The sequence below is a fragment of the Dendrobates tinctorius genome, unplaced genomic scaffold (genome assembly GCF_039654945.1).
Source record: "Dendrobates tinctorius isolate UK_male_01 unplaced genomic scaffold, ASM3965494v1 ptg000151l, whole genome shotgun sequence".
In the NCBI taxonomy this organism is placed as follows: Eukaryota; Metazoa; Chordata; class Amphibia; order Anura; family Dendrobatidae; genus Dendrobates; species Dendrobates tinctorius.
In genome coordinates, this window is record NW_027361818.1 from 29,881,273 (window position 1) to 29,899,812 (window position 18,540).

The window sequence follows — 18,540 nt, forward strand, 5'->3', positions numbered from 1 at the left end:
TAAAGGCACGTTCCGATAATACACTGGCAGCAGGGCAAGCCAGCACCTCCAATGCATACTGGCTAAGCTCTGGCCATGTATCCAGCTTAGAGACCCAATACTTGAACGGGGAAGAGCCGTCTGGGAGTACACTAATAGGGCAAGACAAGTAGTCTGTCACCATCTGACGGAAACGTTGCCTCCTGCTGACTGGAGCCGTCTGTGATGGTGTAGCCGTTTGTGGCAGTCCCACAAAACTTTTCCACATTTGGGCCATACTGGCCTTGCCTTGTCCTGCGGCACTGCCTCTGCTACCTCTTTGTGCAGAGCTTCCTCCACTGCCTCTACCCACATGGCTGCTTTGAAAAGCACTACCAGCAACACTTGCGGGGGGAATGGAGAACATGATGGCCTGCACAAGTGTTTCTTGGTACTCCCGCATTTTACGCTCCCGGTTCAACTGTGGTATGAGGCTTTATAAGTTGTCCCGGTAGCGAGGATCTAGGAGGGTGTACACCCAATAATCAGCCGTGTGGAGAATGTTGGCGATGCGGCGGTCATTTAACAAGCACTGCAGCATGAAATCAACCATGTGCTGTAGACTGCCAACTGGACTGGAAACGCTGTCCCCAGCTTGAGGCAGCATCTCAGCCTGCTCAGCATCACCCCACCCTCGCTGTACACACTGACTACTAGAGCCTTGTGTACCTCCCTCCTCTGGAGAGATGTGTTCCTCCTCCTCCATTGACTCCTCGTCATCCTCCTCACTAAGTGTCCCCTGCCTGGGCCTTTGTGTGGAAGCACGTTGCGCAGACTTGCCAGAAGCAGATGGCATTTCTGACTCCTCTTCCTAGACCTCTTCAAAAACCTCCTCACTTAGTGCTTGTAAGGTTTTTTGAAGCAGACAGATAAGGGGGACAGTCATGCTGACTAGTGCATCATCTGCACTGGCCATCCGCGTGGAGTCATCGAAGGCACGCAAAACTTGGCAGATGTCCCTCATAGTGGCCCACTCAGTGGTGGTGAAGTGTGTCCGGCGCACAGTGCGACTTGTTTGCGCCTGATGCAGCTGGTACTCCATTACTGCTGCCTGCTGCTCACACAACCGCTCCAACATATGTAACATTGAATTCCACCTGGTGGGGAGGTCACATATGATGCAATGTTCTGGCTGGCGGAATCGGCGTTGCAGAGATGCAATGCGTGATCTTGCCATGCTGGAATGCCGCAAGTGAGCACACTCTAGGCGAACCTTGTGCAGCATTGCATCAAGATCCGGATAGTCCCTCAGAAAGCTCTGCACGACCAAATTGAGCACGTGTGCCAGACATGGTATGTGAGTGAGGTTGCCTAGGCCCAGAGCTGCCACTAGATTTCGGCCATTGTCACTCACTACCAAACCTGGCTGGAGATTCGCTGGCACAAACCACACATCGCTCTCCTGCTTGATGGCATTCCAGAGCTCCTGTGCTGTGTGGCTCCGATTCCCCAAAGAAATTATTTTAAGGACGGCCTGTTGATGTTTGGCCACACCTGTGCTCATATCTGGCCTAACAGGCTCATGTAGTGCTGATTCCGAGGAACTAGAGTAGGAGGAGGACTCAATATGTACAGACTGCATTCCTGCAATCCTTGGAGTTGGCAGAATACGTACAGAGCCACTCTCCAGATCTGTACCCGGCTCCACAACATTGACCCAATTGGCAGTGAGGGAAAGGTATCGTCCCTGTCCATGGCTACTGGTCCACGCATCAGTGGTCAGGTGGACCTTGCTACTGACGGTGTTTAGTAGCGCATTTTTAATTTTTCCCTCCACATGCTTTTGCAGGGCAGGGACGGCTTGCCTGCTGAAATAAAAGTGGCTGGGTACATTGTATTGTGGAACTACCAATGACATCAAGTTCCGGAAGGTGTCAGTCTCCACCAGCCTGAATGACAGCATCTCAAGGGCCAGTAGTTTGGCAATGCCGGCATTCAGAGCCAGTGCTCGGGGATGGTTTGCCGAGTATGGCCGCTTTTTCTCCCATGCCTGTGCTACCGATTGCTGGTGAGTGGCCTGGGAGTGTGCTGATGACTGAGAACGTGGTTCAGTGGGTGGAATTTCACTGGGTCTCCGGACAACAGTGGCAGTGGTTCTTCCATGGCGTTCCAGTGAGGAAGCTAAACCAGCTGTGCATGAGCTGGAGGAAGAGGCCCCAACACGAGCTGAAGAGGTGGTAGGTGCTGCTGAAGATTGGCCTACATCTTCAGTGTGTCTGTGTAACTCCACCTCGTGCTTGGTACGCACATGTTTCCACATATTTGTGGTATTGAGGTTGCTCACATTTTTCCCTCGTTTAACTATCTGATGACACAGCTTGCATTTGACAAAGCAAATGTCATCTGCAACTGTGTCAAAAAAAGACCACGCACTGCAAGTCCTGGGAGCGCCCGTTTTCTGTTTTGGAAGAGGATTGCTCCTCACGGGTGCCAAAGTGGAGGCTACAGGCAACCAAGTCTGCCCCCGCCCTCTCCCTCCTCTTTTGGCCATTCGGGAAATCTCTTCCTCAGAGCTGCTCCCACCACCTTCCTGTGGCTGACGCCATGGTGGGTCAAGGACCTCATCATCTCCACTCCCCTCTTCAAGCACCGGCTGGTCCTGGGTTGTCTCGCCAGCACTGTACGCACCAGAAATTGGCAACTGAGTCTCATCATCATCAGATGAGCACTGAGGTGTGCTGACAATAGGCACTGGCCCACCCGCCTCTTCAGATTCAGAGGGACAAAGCAGTTGCGCATCACTGCATACTCCCTCTTCTTCATGCTCTAGAATGCTGCTTGGCTGGCCACCTCTTTCCAAACCAACAGATTCTGAGAACAGAAGTAAAGATTGAGATGGCTCCTGTCCAGGGCTCTCAGACTGCCTGGGCAATTTGGCAGGTGGTGAAGAGACAGATGGTTGCTCTTCAGTGCTCTGGTCCTGGGAGGATGCGGAAGTCATTGAAGTGGATGCATTAGCTGCCATCCATCCGACAACGGCTTCAATTTGTTCGTCGCGCAGCAGTGGGGTACGGCGAGGTCCTACAAAGCTGTGCATGAAGGACTGTTGCCTGGTAAAAGTGGGGGATGCCGGGTCACTGGTGGCCGCAGCAGACACCGAATCCCCACATCCTCTCCCTGCTGAATCCCCCCGTCCTCTCCCTGCTGAAACTCCACGGCCATGACCACGTGCCTTACTCCCTGCCTTCTTCATCTTGGCAGACTGATAAAGATAGGCAGAAAAGTAAAAAAGGGGGGGCTTAGTGTTCTTATTCCTGAACACCTGCTAACCAGTATAAGAAACACTAATTTTGCTAAGAGTGTGTGTACTACACTTTAATATGATCTAATGTGGCCTACACAACTGTAAAGTGGAGTGTTTGGTGAACTTTATTTCCTTTTTTTTTTTTTTTGGGAAAAATAAAAGGATGTGACCAAAGTTTGAATGCTATAGTATCACAAACTTTTTGGAGCGATTACAATGCAGGAAGCTAACCTACAATGCAATCGATGAGGCTCCAAAAAATAGGGTGATACTAGTCTGGCTGGCCCTGAAGGGCACAAGCCAGCAAAAAGGCTCCTCTATCTACTCCTCTATAGTCTTTGCAACCAACCAATGACAATGGATGCGGATGGAAGCACACTAATATAGGAGCAAAAATCTGGACAAATTAGCTGCAAAAAAGGACTATGTATGAGGCAGTGACGCACGCTGAGCGGACTACAGCTAGCGGTGGCTGTAGAACACACTGCAACGTGAGCTGCACTCACACACAGAGAGACCTATCAGACAGCCAAAAACAGTGCAGAGAAATGGGCTATAGCACTGAAAGGCTGCAGAAAGGCTCCTCTGTCCACTCCTTTAGTGTTTGCAACCAACGTATATGGATACGTATGGAAGCACACTATACAGGAGAAAAAAAAGCAGCAATAAAAGAAAAATGTGTATGAGGCAGAGACACACGCTGGGCGGCCTACAAGCAGACGTGCCTGCAGGACACACTACACAGCGTGGGTCTGCACTCACACAGCCCTTGCAGACAGCTATTAAAACAGCGCTGCTGGGCTACAAAAATGCTACAGTGGTGGATTATGTAGCCTGGGTAGAGCAATAGATATGTTTGATGATCGCTATTTCTAACTGTCCCTCACAGTCTTCAACAGCAGCCTGTCCCTAACTGAATTCACAGCAGAGTGAACCTGAAATGGCGGCTGCTGCGGTTTTTATAGTGCATCATGACATCATTTCAGCAGCCAATCACAGCCATGCCAGTAGTTAACATGCCTACATGCCTAACAGGATGTGCCCACACTTCTGAGGATCCCCATTGGCTGAATCAAATCGAGCGGGCTCCTAGCATTATGGGAACTTCCGATTCCGGTATTCGATATGAAAAAAGTATCAGAACTAAGTATCGGAATTCCGATACAGCTAATATCGGCCGATACTTGCGGTATCGGAATGCTCAACACTAGTGACTAGTGATGGGTGAGCACTAAACTGCTCGGGTGCTCGTTTCTCGGGTCGAGCAAATTGGAATACTCGGACAGAACAAGCCCAATGTAAGTCTATGGGAAAAACAAACATTTTTCCGGCGGCCCCCCTGGCTGTTTGCAGAGGGACTAGAAATTACAGAAATCGATTGGAACAGTGCTCAAATAACATGTGAACATCATGGGGAAGACTCCTGGAAGCATTTCTGACTCCAAAGTCACTGCTGTGAACAATGTTGTCAGAGTCTTACGCCACTTTTACAAACTCACAATAAAACATACAAAAACTAATCTAAAATGTATTTTCCTGGGAAATACAGTTAGGTCCATATATATTTGGACAGAGACAACATTTTTCTAATTTTGGTTCTAGACATTACCACAATGAATTTTAAACAAAACACTTCAGATGCAGTTGAAGTTCAGACTTTCAGCTTTCATTTGAGGGTATCCACATTCAAATTCGATGAAGGCTTTAGGAGTTTCAGCTCCTTAACATGGGCCACCCTGTTTTTAAAGGGACCAAAAGTAATTGGACATTTGACTCCAAGGCTATTTCATGGACAAGTGTGGGAAATCCCTTCGTTATGTCATTCTCAATTAATCAGAAAAAAAGGCCTGGAGTTGATTGGAGGTGTGGTGCTTGCATTTGGAAGGTTTTGCTGTGAAGGAAACATGCGGTCAAAGGAGCTCTCCATGCAGGTGAAACAAGCCATCCTTAAGCTGCAAAAACAGAAAAAACCCATTCGAGAAATTGCTACAACATTAGGAGTGCCAAAATCTACAGTTTGGTACATCCTGAGAAAGAAAGAAAGCACTGGTGAACTCATCAATGCAAAAAGAGCTGGGCGCCCACGGAAGACAACAGTGGTGGATGATCGCAGAATAGTCTCCATGGTGAAGAGAGTTCCCTTCACATCAGCCTTCCAAGTGAACAACACTCTCCAGGAGGTCGGCGTATCAATATCCAAATCTACCATAAAGAGAAGACTGCATGAAAGTAACTACAGAGGGGTCACTGCACGGTGCAAGCCACTCATAAGCATCAAGAATCAAAAGGCTAGACTGGACTCTGCTAAAAAACATCTAAAAAAGCCAGCACAGTTCTGGAAGAACATTCTTTTCTTTCTACCAGAATGATGGAAAGAGAAAAGTATGGTGAAGGCGTGGTACAGCTCATGATCCAAAGCATACCACATCATCTGTAAGACACGGCAGAGGCAGTGTGACGCTTGGGCATGCATGGCTGCCAGTGGCACTGGGTCACTAGTGTTTATTGATGATGTGACACAGGACAGAAGCAGCCGAATGAATTCTGAGGTATTCAGAGCCATACTGTGTGCTCAGATCCAGCCAAATGCAGCCAAACTGATGGGTCGTCGTTTCATACTACAGATGGACAATGACCCAAAACATAAAGCCAAAGCAACCCAGGAGTTTATTAAAGCAAAGAAGTGGAATATTCTTGAATGGCCAAGTCAGTCACCTGACCTCAACCCAATTGAGCATGCATTTCACTTGTTAAAGACTAAACTTCAGACAGAAAGGCCCACAAACAAACAGCAACTGAAAACCATCGCAGTGAAGGCCTGGCAGAGCATCAAAAAGGAGGAAACACAGCGTCTGGCGATGTCCATGAGTTCAAGACTTCAGGCAGTCACTGCCAACAAAGGGTTTTCAGCCAAGTACTAGAAATGAACATTTTATTTACAATTATATAATCTGTCCAATTACTTTTGGTCCCTTTAAAAACAGGGTGGCCCATGTTAAGGAGCTGAAACTCCTAAACCCTTCATCTAATGTTAATGTGGAGACCCTCAAATGAAAGCTGAAAGTCTGAACTTCACCTGCAGCTGAATTGTTTTGTTTAAAATTCATTGTGGTAATGTCTAGAACCAAAATTAGAAAAATGTTGTCTCTGTCCAAATATATATGGACCTAACTGTATGTTAAGGAACATCCTTTCCAGGGTAATGATTTGTATATAAGGCAAAATAAATAACCAAAAACAAAAATGTACCTCCACCACTTGGGCTATGTTCACACGTAGCGTTTTTGATGCATTTTTTAAATTTTGCATTGCTTTCAACCAAGACAAACGCATTCACTGGGAAATGTCATTGTAACATTTTGCAACCTTCTTTGGCCATGTGGTGTGTGACACATCATCAGACACATCCTGTTTCTTGAAGGATGCAAATTGTCTCTTCAGAGAGGAAGAGGACTAGAACTCTAGTGCCACTTACTGGAAGTAGCAATCCTAAAAGTCAACGTGGACCTTTTAACGAGCCTTGTTACATGACTTAGGATAAAAGCCAAAACCAGAATCTCAATTTGCAGACACTGTATTTCGGGGTTCTGCACCTCGTCAGTGCAAAGTGTGAGATCTGGTTTGGCTGTGTGAGAGGCGTCTGACCAATATCCAAGAAGTATCATTTCTCCTTGCAGAGAATGACATGCTAAGCATGCCGAGATGAGGACTGACGCTGAAAGTAAAAAAAAAAAGGTAGAAATGCTCCAGCTTCAAACTTAATCTGAAATTTATTGATTAAAATGTGCTGAAAAAAGTCATGATAAAACAGTTCACATGTACAATGGTAGCAGCACGCTGAAAGTCACAAAGTCTATTTTTATAGGACCAGCAGTCGGCCCTCACTATTCTTAGAGAGCCATCAGACGGCTATGCTTTGTTTTTCCCATTATTAAACAGTGGGTCTTCTATACTATTATTGCATATGTAGTGAGTGGCAGTGAGTGGCAGGGCTGCCAAAATTTAGATGCACCCCAAGGCCCCTTTGAAGAGACGTACAGGAGGGCCTCCTTAAAACAATGTTCCCATTATTAGGAAGTGGTTCTTCCATACTGTTTGCCTATGCAGTGAATGCAAGAGCTGCCAAAAATTTGGACACACACCAATGCCTCTTGGAAGAGATGTAGAGGAGGGCCTAGTAAAAAAAATGTTCCGATTAGAAAGGAGCGAGTCCACTATACTTGTAATGCCCATGCACTAAGTGTATGGGCTGGCACCCTGGTGATCTGGTGGTGGAAGATGAGGAAGAGGAGAAGGAGGAGGACAACAGCAAATAGCCAAAATCAGGAAGCATATACCCATGTGTGGGTGAAGAGGTGAATGGGAATAGACCTCCCAAAAAAGACACTTGATTTGAGTTTATGTTACGCTGCTATCATTTGGTGGTGTTGAGAAGTCAGGCCCAATCCAGCCCTTGTTCATTTTTATGAGTCAGTCTATCAGCATTTTCAGTTGACAGGCGGATGCGCTAATCAATTTAGTGCCACCAGCAGCACTATAAACCTGCTCTGGCAAAACGCTAGCGGCAGGGCAGGCAAGGACCTCCAAGGCATAGAAAGCCAGTTCATGCCACGTGTACAGCTTGGATACCTAATAATTATAAGGCACAGAGGAATAACGGAGGATAGCAAGGTACTTCCTCAGCATCTTCCCAAACTTTGCACTCCTTGTTGAGTACCTTGCACCTCAGGGCCAGTGCGATGGGAAGGTCTGAGAAATCACTCCCAGAACTTTGCCAGTGTTCCCTCCCTGGATTGGAGCTGTGTCTCTTTCGCCTGTACTCCTTGGTTGTCCAACGAACTGTGACCTCTGCTGTCAGCCTTTTCAGATAGGAATTTTTTTAATAATTAAGCAACAAGGGCTCTCTGGTACTGCTCCATTTTAGTACACCAGTCTACCTCGGGAATAGGAGAGAGAAAGTTCTCCTTGTAGCATGGGCCTAGTAGTGTCACCAACCAGTAATGACTGTCACCCAAAATTTTGAAAACGCAAGGGTCACGGGAAAGGCAGCATGACATAAATTCAGCCATGAGTGCCAGACTGCTAACAGGTAAGACTTCCGTGTCCTCAAAAAGGGGGAGACTGACCATGCTCTCCTCCTCCTCCTACTTCCTGTCCTCAGGCCATCCACTTTGACGGTAGTACCGTCTATAGCGCATGAAACTAGCTCCTGTTCTTTCTGCTCCTCCTCCTCTTCTTCATTGTCAACCAATCCATGTTGGGATGAGATGAGGCTGGGCTGTGTGTAATCACCCTGCATGGTTCCTTGCTTCATCTCATCGTGCTCCACCTGCATTGCATCCTCTTTGATTGTGAGCAGAGAGCATTTCAGAACACAGAGAATTGGGATGGTGATGCTAATTATGGCATCATTGCCACTCACCATCTTGGTGGAGTCCTCAAATTTTTGGAAGATGGTTCATATGTCTGACATTCATGTCCACGTTTGAGGTCTTATGTGTGGAGTCTGAACTGTATACCGATGGCCTTGTTGATGCTGGTGGTCAACAACTGCCCTCTTCTGCTCACAAATCATTTCCAACATCTGCAGTGTAGAGATCCAAAGTGTGGGGACTTCAAACACCAGTCAGTGAGCCGGAAGCTGAAAACGCTGCTAATGCAGGGCAAGGGCAGCAGAAGCTGTAGCTGACTTTCTAAAATGGGCATGCAGGTGGCGTACTTTGACAAGCGGATCCAGCCGCCTCAAATAGATTTTTAGAAACCGCTGAATCACAAGGTTAAGCTCATGCGCCATGTATGGTATGTGTGTGAGCTCGCCTCACCTCAGAGCCGCCACCAGGTTCCGGCCATTTTCACACACAACCATGCCTGGCTGTAGGCTCAACGGTGTCAGCCACAGATCTGACTGCTTTTTCAGAGCTGTCCACAACTCTTTAGCATTGTGCAGTTTGTCACTTAAGCATATTAGCTTCAGCACAGCCTGTTGCCGCTTGGCTGAGGCAGTGCTGCAGTGCTTCCAGTTTGTGACTGATGTGGCCATTTCAGAGATGGAGGCTGAAGCGGAGGAGGAGGAAGATGAGGTGCAGGATCTGCAGACTGTGGGGGCAACCCAGATTGACCTATGGCCTGCAAATCTCAGCGTTGGGAGGGCATATTCCATCCCAAGGAACGACTGAGTCCTGGCTTCCGCTATGTTAACCCACTGTGCCATCAGCGAGATGTACCATCCTTTCCCACAAGCACTTGCCCACGTGCTTGTGGTTAGGTGGACTTCCCAATAACTGCATTGTTGAGGGCACGGCAAATGTTGTGGGACACGTGCTTGTGTAAGGCGGGGACGACACACAGGGAGAAATAGTGGCGACTTGGGACCAAGTAGAAAAAATGGCCATCAGGTTGCAGAAGGCTTTTGTTTCCACAAGCCTAAAATGCAACATTTCGAGCTCAAGCAGTCGTGAAATGTATGAATTTATTAGTATGGTCTGTGGGGCATTGAATGCGTATTTGTTCTTTGGTTCCAATGACTGGGGTATTGGCAACTGAAGGCTGCGCTGGGACAAGGACATGGACTCGCTTGGTGATAGTGCTAATTGAGTGTGTGCAACAACAGGTGCAAAGCAGGAGGCATCTTTGCATGCACCATAGACAGGGAATTGGCTTGCATGCACAAAAGCAGAAGAAGCAGTGGTGTCACCCGAAGACAGTGTTCCTGAACCCTGGGGTTCAGCCCACAAAGTCAGATGCTCTGCTGCCATGTGCCTGATCATGCTGTTGGTGGTCAGACTGGTAGTTTTGCCACACCTGCTGTCCGATACTGGCCGGCAGGTGGTGGAAATGGCCTTTTAGGGGTTATTGGCAGAGTCTTTAAAAAACAACGAGACTCGGGAAGACCTAACAGTTGGATTGGCAATTCCCGTCATGTTGGTGTTACAGGGAAGGTTGCCTGCATTCTGTCTGCGGCCACCACACTTCTTCCTTCCTGTTGAGGTGCTATGCCTCCCTCCCCCTGTATGCTGCTGCCCTTGCTCTGCATGTCCTCCTGCCAGCTTGGGTCAGTTAGAATATCATCCACCACCTCGTCCTCCACTTCTGCACCCTGGTCCTCCTCCTGACTTTCTGGCAATTGTGTCTCATCATCGTCCACCTCTTCCATCAACTCGATTCTGGTGCATAGCACCCTTATTCATGATGCTGAAGACTTAGATCGGCTATGTTGAAAATGAACAACGAGTAACACTTGATAAAGAAAATAATAAATAAAAAAAAAATACATAGTAAGAAATGCATTCAAATCTTAATACATAGACCGAAAAGCATGGCAATATAGAGACCATAGACTCAAGTCATATAGGGAAATCCCCAATAATGATATCCTACAAGATCATGGAGTCAGAAAATCACCAAGAAAAAAGAGCCATAAAATGATATGAATCATGTTCCATCGTTAGGTAAAACATCAAGCTTATTGTATACCAAAAGATTAGTAACAAAAATAATCAAGAGTCAACAGTTATATGGCCAGATAAAAAAGTAGGCAATCTGTAAGGACAGAAGGAACTGAAAGACAGGAGGTCAATGTGATTAATAGATGGGTATAGAATCCAATTAGCAAATGACTCCATTCAATTGAGCTTACCGTCAGCAAAGTTCAAGCATGATGTATAATAATTTCATTTTGCCACCAAATAGCACTACAAAAGTTTCAATAGTTTGCTCAAACTGCTGAAAGAGGTCACAGGTGTGCCTTCTGGGATAAGTGAAGAGTCTCCGCGAGCTCAACGATCACTGGGTTTTGGCCGTTGCAGCTGAAAAGAGGAATTTTGGCTCATCTTTCATCGTTTTTAAGAAATCTCAAGATGGAAGAGGCCAGGAGCCATTTGGTGAGCTGCATTTCTTGCTACATGTTCACAGATTTACCAGTGGAAAATCCAAACTTCACATGCCACAAATGCAAGCTTGTGTCCCTGTTGGAGGAAAAGTTGCAAAATCTCGAAGAGAGGTTAGCTACGTTGAAGATCATTAAGGAAGGTGAAGAGTTCTTGGACAGAGCAGAATTATCTCTTCATGTTACAGAAAGAGAAGAAATTCGAAGTGCACCTGAAGAAACAGAGGAATGGAGACATGTGACCCAGAGAAGCAGGAGGATCAGGAGGCAGTCAGCACCCATACTGCTCAGAAACCAGTACCAGGCTCTCACGCAGGAAAACGATGAAGAAATACATCAGGATAAGACTTTGCCCACAAACAGCAACCTTGTACGCCTTCAGAGTCCTCCTGGATGGAGAAAGAAAAATGTTGTGAAGAAGAAACAGAGAGTGGTGGTCATGGGGGATTCCCTGTTGAGAGGAACAGAGGCCGCTATCTGCAGACCGGATATAACTACAAGAGAAATGTGCTGTCTTCCAGGTGCAAAAATTAAAGATGTGTCTGACAGGATATCAGGACTCTTCAGACCTACAGATGACTACCCATTCCTGCTACTACATGTGGGGACAAATAACACCGCAAGAAACGACCTGGAAATCATCTGCAGAGACTTTGAAGACTTAGGCAAGAAAGTGAAAGAACTGGGAGCGCAGGTGGTCTTCTCTTCCATCCTCCCAGTGGATGGCCATGGAACAAGGAGGTGGAATAAGATTCTGCAGGTGAACAACTGGCTACGTCGATGGTGCTGTCAGCAACGATTTGGATTTCTGGATCACGGAGTGAACTACTTATACGATGGACTACTTGCTAGAGATGGGGTGCACCTTACGAAGACTGGAAAGCAGGTATTTGGAAGTCGCCTTGCTACACTTGTAAGGAGAGCTTTAAACTAGAACAACATGGGAAGGGAAGCAAAAGACCAGAAAAAGCCATACACCTGACAAATGCTATTGAGAACTCTGCTATTAGAAGTGGAAAGGAAGAACAAAGACAAAAGAATCTAATTAATAAAAATATTGGAGAAAGAGAAACCAATCACAAACTAAAATGTTTCTATACTAACGCACAAAGCATGGGCAACAAACAAGGAGAATTGGAACTACTAACACAGGAAAAGAAATATGATGTCATTGGAATCACTGAAACTTGGTGGGACAATACACATGATTGGAATACAAGACTAGAAGGATACAACTTATTTGCAAGAAACAGACTTGATAAACGAGGAGGGGGTGTCGCATTGTATGTTAGAAACGCGTATATCTGCACAGAGATTGAAGCTTCAGAGACTGGGAGTTCTGTGGAAACTGTTTGGGTAAGAATACAAGGACAGAACAATGGAAAGGACACCATTGTAGGCATTTACTACAGGCCGCCTGTGCAAGCTGAAAATATGGATGAACTCTTTATGCATCAAATGGCCAAGTTCTCCAAAAAATATGACATAGTTGTCATGGGAGATTTCAACTATCCAGACATTTGTTGGGAATCTCTCTCAGGCAAAACTAAGAGGTCAAGGAAATTCTTATCCTCTCTTGCTGACAACTTTATCTTCCAAAAGGTAAGGGAGAAAACAAGGGGAACTGCTACATTGGATCTAATCCTTATAAACAGGGAGGAAATGGTTGAGGAGGCAATAGTGGCTGGGACCCTAGGAGGTAGCGACCATGCTATTTTAGAATTTTGGATAACTAGAGGCGGAAGACCTGTGAAGACTCAGACGTCAAGGTTAGATTTCAGAAAGGCAGATTTTAAGGGATTCAGAAATAGAATTGGAGGGATCCAATGGCTGGATATCCTTAAAGACAAAAATGTCCAGGAAGGATGGGAAATCTTGAAAAATGAAATTCTCAAAGCACAGTTGTTAACAATTCCGAAAAGAGGGAAGAATAGGAAGCATTTAAGGAAACCAGGATGGATGAACATAGAACTTAAACACATGCTAAAAAGGAAGAAAAAAATGTTTATAAAATGGAAAGAGGGAGGCATATCTAAAGAAGAATATAATGCTGTCTGCAGAACCTGCAGGGCACAAATCAGATTATCTAAAGCTGAAAATGAATTGAGGCTTGCAAGAGATGTCAAAATCAATAATAAAGGATTTTGGGGATATGTCAAAAGTAAAAGAAAAGTCAAAGATGCTATAGGATTTTTACAGGATGAAAATGATGAAATGGTAAGACAGGATGTTGAGAAGGCTGAACTTTTAAATTCCTATTTTGCATCTGTTTTCTCTCAGAAAGGAAATGTAACATCAACTGTTATTCATTGTCCTATTAAGGGAATAGAAGAATCCAGGATATCTATAGACAGAAAGATAGTGAGGAAACACTTAGCTAACCTAAATGTATTCAAGTCTCCAGGTCCAGATGAATTACACCCCAGAGTACTGAAGGAGATAGCAGAAGAAATTTTTGAACCCCTCTCCATAATCTTTGAAAATTCTTGGAGAACAGGAGAAGTACCAGAAGACTGGAGAAGAGCAAATGTTGTTCCTATCTTCAAAAAGGGGAAGAAGGTGGACCCAGGCAACTGTAGGCCGGTGAGTCTGACTTCTATACCAGGAAAGATCTTTGAACAAATTATTAAACAACATGTATGTCAATACCTGGATAAGAATGAAGTGATTAAACAGAGTCAGCATGGGTTTGTAACTAATAAGTCATGTCAGACTAACTTAATTTCCTTCTATGACGGTATCACTGATTGGGTGGATCAAGGAAATGCTGTAGATATAGTATATATTGACTTCAGCAAAGCATTTGACAAAGTCTCTCATACAATCCTTATTGAAAAAATGACTAAGTATGGAATGGACAAGGCAACTGTTAGGTGGATTCATAACTGGCTTAGTGATCGGACCCAAAGAGTGGTCGTAAATGGCTGCACATCCAGTTGGAAGAATGTCTCAAGTGGGGTACCACAGGGCTCTGTCCTGGGCCCTGTATTGTTCAACATCTTTATCAACGATTTAGATGAAGGAATTGAGGGTAAACTGATTAAATTTGCTGATGACACAAAGCTAGGAGGGATAGCTAATACTAGAGAAGAGAGAGGATTCAAAAAGATTTAAATAAACTGGAGAAGTGGGCAGCAACTAACAGAATGGTTTTTAACAGGGAGAAATACAAAGTACTACATCTGGGCAATAAAAATGAAAAAAGCATATATAGAATGGCAGGAATAGGGCTAAGTGACAGCACATGTGAAAAAGACTTGGGTATACTAATAGATCACAGACTGAATATGAGTCAACAGTGTGATGCAGCAGCAAAAAAGGCAAATGCAATTCTAGGATGTATTAACAGAAGCATACAGTCTAGATCACGTGAAGTCATTATTTCCCTCTACTCCTCTTTGGTCAGACCTCATCTGGAATATTGTGTCCAGTTTTGGGCACCACATTTTAAAAAAGACATCAACAAACTGGAGCAAGTTCAGAAAAGAGCGACCAGAATGGTGACCGGTCTGCAAACCCTGTCTTATGAGGAAAGGTTGCAGGATTTGGGAATGTTTAGTTTGCAAAAGAGAAGACTGAGAGGAGACTTAATAGCTGTCTACAAATATCTAAAGGGCTGTCACATTGTAGAAGGATCAACTTTATTCTCATTTGCACAAGGAAAGACTAGAAGCAATGGGATGAAACTGAATGGGAGGAGACACAGATTAGATATTAGAAAAAACTTTTTGACAGTTAGAGTGATCAATGAGTGGAACAGGCTGCCACGAGAAGTGGTGAGTTCTCCTTCAATGGAAGTTTTCAAACAGAGGCTGGACAGACATCTGACTGGGATGATTTAGCGAATCCTGCTTTGAGCAGGGGGTTGGACCAGATGGCCCAGGAGGTCCCTTCCAACTCTACGATTCTATGATTCTATGATTCTAGTTCAACCTATTAGTAGGAAAATGGTCATAAGAGATATACCAGTATAAGAAACTGTCCTAATGTCCGTCTGTCGCCCCAACGCATGTTTCTCGGAAACTTCCTTGGGGAGTGTCACGAGTGTTCCGGAGGTGACAGGCTATCATCTTGCGCCAGGCCTCAGATGGTCTGAGCGCCTGTCCATACAGACTGCTCCCTGAACCATCTGCCTCTAGGACCCAGCGTCGACCTCCTCCTGCCTTGAGAAGTTTGGATCTACTTAGCTAGTGGCTCAGCTGTGACCCAGTGCAGGTAATAGCTTCATTTCCACTTCTGCTTGCTAGAGTGTTGGACTTTCTCAGAGTGCTCCAGTTTGGTGTCTGGAATCCCTTTTCTGGTATCCGTATCTGGCGATTCAGCTAAGTGTTCCCCTGTTTGTCTCACCTTACTGTCTTTAGTGTAGCGGAGACTGCCTAGCGTGCATCTCCCTCCCGTTCCCTATTCAGGGCCTCAGGTTCCGGCTCAGCGATTGGTGAGGAACCAATATAGGGACTCGGTGGGCGTTCTAGGGAGAGATTAGATCTAGCTTAGGAGTCTCCAAATCCCTTCCTTAGTGTCTGGGCCCCCTTCCCCATTTCCCTTTATGTTACACTTGGTTTTCCCTCACCGTGCGTGACAGGGAGGCAGCGTGGAATTATGTGTGCTGCACAAGTTTATATCTATCTACTCCCAGGAGCATTCTGTGCCGGCCACAATGATTCAGCACCGGCCACGATGATTCTGCGCATGTGCAATGGGGCTCCGGACGCCAGCTGCATCACATCTGGCAGACTCTGGGAACAGTGAGGGTAAGGAAAAATGTCCCGTGACATCAGTAACCCGTGCTGTAAATGCCATCAGCGATGCAGGCTGATCAGAACTCCAGTGCCCATGCGCAGGTCACAGCGGCCATATTACTTGAGGGAACAATTCTGGGCAAGCATGTATATATAGAGTTAAGGAGGGGTAAGGATATGTCAGTATAACCCTTGTATGAAATGTGAATGTACTGTGCATGAGGAGAGGGAAAAAGGGAAGGTAGGTGAACAGGGGAAAGGGAGGAAAAAGGGAAGAAAATTGGAACAACCAAAGGAAGTGAAAAAGAAAAAAACATAAAAAAAACTTATAATAAGGAATAACTGCAATGCAGATAATGTCTCATAAAAAACTGATCACACTATTGTACTTAGTAGATATAGAGAATCATCCATAAAGGAAGATAATCCGAATACACCTCTAGATATGCTATCAATAGTAATGGCCCGGCTCAGAGCGTAAAATATTGAGAAGGAAAAAAAAACAGTGAACCAAGTTCTAAGAGTCACAACTAGAATAAAAAAGACAAAACACATAATTAAACCTCAAAGTGAAGGAAAACCGTATTATAGAAATTGAGGACATGTGGGGTCATTGTACCCAAAGTGACCATCTAATGACACTCAAGCTGTGCCAGGATTTTCTTGCAATCCCCACCTCTAATACCTAGGTGTACCGTGTCAATGCCTTTAATTTTAAGGTCATTCAGATTGCAGTCATGGCACCGCTTGAAGTGTCGGGGGGTGGTTTTGAGTGTTGCAATGTCCTCAGCATCCCTTTCTGCCCTGGTCTCCCTATCATGTTCTTTTGCACATATTCTAAACTCTCGTGAAGTGGGTCTCACATAGCTAAGATTACAAGTGCACGTGGCAGATGGAGTGGCTTGTGTCAAGTCTGTCCGAGGCAGCCTTCTGAGACTGTGGTCTCAGGTAGGCGCTAAAAGATATACATACATTACAGTCCTGTTAAACATTCAAAAAAACACATTCCATTCTTGAATACAAAACCAAGCCTCCCCCAAAGATGGACAGGCAAAAGAATGTATAGTTTAAAATATATAATTTTTATTTATATCCCAAAATTGAAAAACATCATAAAAATTCTTAGAAAATGGTGCCTCCTGTCAAAGCAGATCCACAGATGGTCCCCCAAAGTATAAATAATGTGCATAGCATTTAAATAATATTAGTATACCCTTAGTAATGCCACTCATAAAGTTTTATGGATCCAAATAAAGGACATTAAAGTATCCACAAAAGAACCAAAGTAAAATGCCAAAGTGCAAATTAGAATAGTCGGGTACGTCATATACATTGTGCCTAACTTTGACCACAAAAAATCAACAGCAAAGTGCTTGAGTGCATGTAAATATTACTAGCCTAACTCGATTAGTAAAGTGCACCATTTTCTATGAATTTTTACAATGTTTTTCAATTTTGGGATATAAACAAAAATTTTATATTTTAAACTATACATTCTATTGCCTGTCCTTCTTTGGGGGAGGTTTGGTTTTGTATTTGAAGACGCTAAAAGATGTAACATTTTTGTGGGGCAACTTTTTGAGTGAATGTTTGTATCTATTATGCCGGTGACTTTCACAGTTTGTAAGTGCCCTCCTCCACACTGCATGCACCGCTCTTCTCCTCTCAGTGTCAGACCATCTCTCCGAGCTGCCTCTTGCAGCATTTCCAGCACTGCTGCATCCTCTTGTTTCTGGAGAGTCTCCACCTGCCGATAAGTTGACACAGTCAGACTCTGCAGAAATTTAAAACCACTGTGTCCTGCAGAGTTTTGTTTCCCTGGCCTATCCCTTGCCAGCAGTGGATATATTAGGTAGCTACTCCCTCCACAACTTGTCTGAGCTTAGGTCCTGCCTGCAGTTTGTCACTAGTTCCCAGCTGGTTTAATTGTTTATACTCAACTCTCTGCCCCTGACCCCGGCTTCATATTTTCAATACTTGTGCTGCCGCCATGTCCTCGAACTCTTTGGCCATGTCTCTGTCTTCGCCCTCTGTGCCTTGTATTTATGCCTGGTCAGCTACTGCAGGTCCGGGTACTGCCCTGGAGTAGCACTTGATGACTTCTCTAATGGCCTAAGCCAATCCTAATCATCAGTGGCTCTAGTGAACACCAGGTAGTTACTTAGTTATGCCCCTCCAGGGTAAGCCCAGCCAGTGGCGCAGTGGATCCACACCCACTGTCATCACAGCACCTTAAGTATTTTCCAAATTTTTCAGTATATCCGAAGTCTAAGTCTATCATTATATTAGGTTTTTTTTTTATCTTTGCTCTGTGTAGGTTACAATAAAGGGATAACATATTATTTCAGAAAATGATGGGTTCACACTTGTGCATTTCATGCAAACCACAATGCCTGGACTGACCACAGAACTCTTGACAAGACTTTACAGCTTCATTGACAAATATGAGGCTGTAAGTTTTGGATGGGGCACTCTCCGCAAGACTGGGCATTGTGGCCCATATACCAACTCATTTGAACTTCGCCTAACTTGAGAACCCATGTCCATGATGAGAACCTTCAGGAGTGATTCTTGCCAATTTCAGGGGCAACACTTCCTCTTATTGATCCCTTGCTCTAGGAATCTCTGATGTCTCAGAAGAGCTGGTCTCTCAA

General features: G+C 45.1%; 1 protein-coding gene across 1 annotated transcript in view; it reads right to left on the bottom strand.

The window, feature by feature from the left end:
- Window positions 1-18,540, bottom strand: part of LOC141050277 (alpha-2,8-sialyltransferase 8F-like) — a 173,447-nt gene that overhangs the window by 62,326 nt on the left and 92,581 nt on the right. The window lies entirely within an intron of this gene.